The following is a 2,317-nucleotide window of genomic DNA, read 5'->3' on the forward strand; positions in this document are numbered from 1 at the left end:
TCAACGGCCCGAGCCAGGGGCGGCCTGGCTGGGCGCGCTCCCGGAGGCAAAGGAGCCCCGGCCCTCCTGAGCGGGGGCGCCGCGCGGGCTGGGCTCGGCCGAGGGGCGAGAGCCACGGGTCCCCGGGTTCGCGAAGTTAGCTGAGCCACCGAGGAACCCCGGGGAGGAATCGCGCCCCGGCGCCCCGCGGGAATCAGGAGAGCAATTCCAACCAAGAGAGACCCCAGAAAGCGGGGAAAGGAGGAAAGTTTGAGTCGTTTGAAAAATATTCGCGCTCCCGCCGAGGCCGGGGCTGCGGCGCGGGCGCCGCTCGCCGCCTCCGCTCCCGCCGTCTGGCCGCGGCCGTGGCGCTGCCGGGCTCGGCGCTCTCCCGAGAGCGGGGCTGCGTCGCGCCCCAAGTTGGTCGTCCCCGCCCCCGCCCCGCGGCCTCGGCCGGCGGGGGCCCGAGCGGGCGGGGCCGGGCCGGGCTCCGGGGCGCGGCGGCCGCTCGGCTCCGGGCCGCGGGAGCGCTCCTCTCGCTCGGCAACTTGGGCTTCGCTGTGCTGCTTCCCCCCCCCCCCTCGGAGCTTTTCATTCCGCGCTCCCCCCGCCTCGCTCCCTCCCTCCCTCTCTCCCTCTCTCCCTCTCTCCCTCCCTCTCTCCCTCTCTCTCTCCCTTCCTCCTCCCTCCTCCTCGCGTCTCCGCGTTCGGTCTCTCGCTCTCCCACCCTTTGTCGCTCGCTCTCCTGTTTGATTCCCCTCCAGTTAAAAAAAGGAGCCAATTAAAGGCAGCCCAGCTCGCCCGGCCCAGCCTCTGTCCAATTTCCTCGCCTCCCCCAGGACCAATTAGAGAAAACAAAACAGGGCTGGGGGAAGCAGACTGCCGGCTTTCTTTCCTCTCTCTCTCTCTCTGCCCCTCCCCCCTTCTCTCCCTCTCTCCCCCCACCCCCCACCCCCCGGCAGGAAAATGTCAGAAAGCAGAAATGGATCCATCTATCCCGAGGACAGTGGCGGGGGGACGTGGGTTTCGGCGCGGGCTCTGCAGCCGCGCGCTCGCACGCTCGCTCTCCGCCCGCCCTTGCACGCCCAGTCTGGCTGCCCGAGCAGGGCGCACCGATCGCACTACGCTTGCGGGGTAAGCGCGGCCGTTCGCCCCGGGAACACACGCCTGCGGGGCACTGCCTACTTTGCAAATGTTTTGTACTTTTGGGGGGCGGGGCTGAAGCTGGGGTCGGAGGGAAAGGCCAGGGAGCCCGCGGCTCTTGGGGTCCTGCAGGCGCGGGAGCCGGCCGCCTGCCCTGGGTCTGCAGGGCCGTCCGCGCGGCCCCGGAGTCCCTCCGCCCCGGCCGAGCCCCCGCCCCTTTCCAGGCCGCCTCCGCCTCTCCCCGCGTAGTGCGTGGGGGCCACCGAGCAGCTGGCTGAGCCCGGGGCGCAGAGGGCGCGCTTAGAGCTCCTGCCCTTGCCTCGGCCCGCAGGTTGCCAACAGGTTTGTCCGCAGGACCCGTCCGCCGGAACTCCCCCAGGCCATCCTTCCCATTCTCCCCAGATTGCCCCTCTCCCAATCCTGCCTCCGCTGAGGACCTCAGGCGCCCCCAAGCGCCCCAGGGGCGCACTCTCTTCCGGCAGCCAAGCCCGGGCCCGCTCCAGCTGCGAGGGTCTGGCATTCTGGGACTCCGCTGGCTCACCCCGGCCCTCTCTCTCGGAGCAGGAGTGGGCAGAGCGCTCCTCCCAAACGCCGGAGAGGAGGGATGTAGGCTGGGAAGCGAGGCGGGCGGCCTCCCCCGTGCCTGCGATCGCGTCCCCCTACCCAGGTCCTGCTACTCTCACTTGCTCCACCTGTCGCCGTTATTCATCTCCGCGTGTGCGCAGGGATTGTAGCAGGGAGACCCGTGGAAGCGCGGACCACCGCAGCAGCTAACAAGCAGGGAGATTATAAACCCTCCTTCCCCCACCCCCGGAACTGTTCAATATCTTGGCTGTGATGGTGGTTCCACGACTGTATGCATTTGTCAAAACTCAAAGAACTGTACACCAAAAAAGAATTTTTCAGTGTGTAAAACATCAATTTTAAAAATGATAATAAACCACCCCTTTGCCAGGCCCATCTCCTGCTGCGTCCCTCCTCCCCTGACTCTCCGGGGGCTGCCCCCACAGGAGTCCGTGCCCTCAACTGCCGGGTAGGAGCAGATGTCCGGAGAAAGGCCAGGCGGCACGGGGGGTGTACCATCAGCGGACACCTCCTCAGCTCCCCTTCTGTGCTCAGAAAGTCCGAGAACATCTGAAGAATCTTCTCCAGCCCACCTCCACGTGAGTGCCCCTTCTTCGTGCCTCCCTGCTTT

General features: G+C 67.4%; 1 long non-coding RNA gene across 1 annotated transcript; it reads left to right on the forward strand.

Annotated features, from left to right (window-relative positions):
- The first annotated feature begins 826 nt into the window (after positions 1-826).
- LOC139077316 (uncharacterized) lies at positions 827-2,082 on the forward strand. The gene is made up of 2 exons (XR_011529716.1): positions 827-1,113; positions 1,454-2,082. It is a non-coding gene; the product is annotated as an uncharacterized lncRNA (long non-coding RNA).
- The last annotated feature ends 235 nt before the right edge of the window (positions 2,083-2,317 follow it).

Source organism: Equus przewalskii, chromosome 19 (assembly GCF_037783145.1).
Source record: "Equus przewalskii isolate Varuska chromosome 19, EquPr2, whole genome shotgun sequence".
Taxonomy (NCBI): Eukaryota; Metazoa; Chordata; class Mammalia; order Perissodactyla; family Equidae; genus Equus; species Equus przewalskii.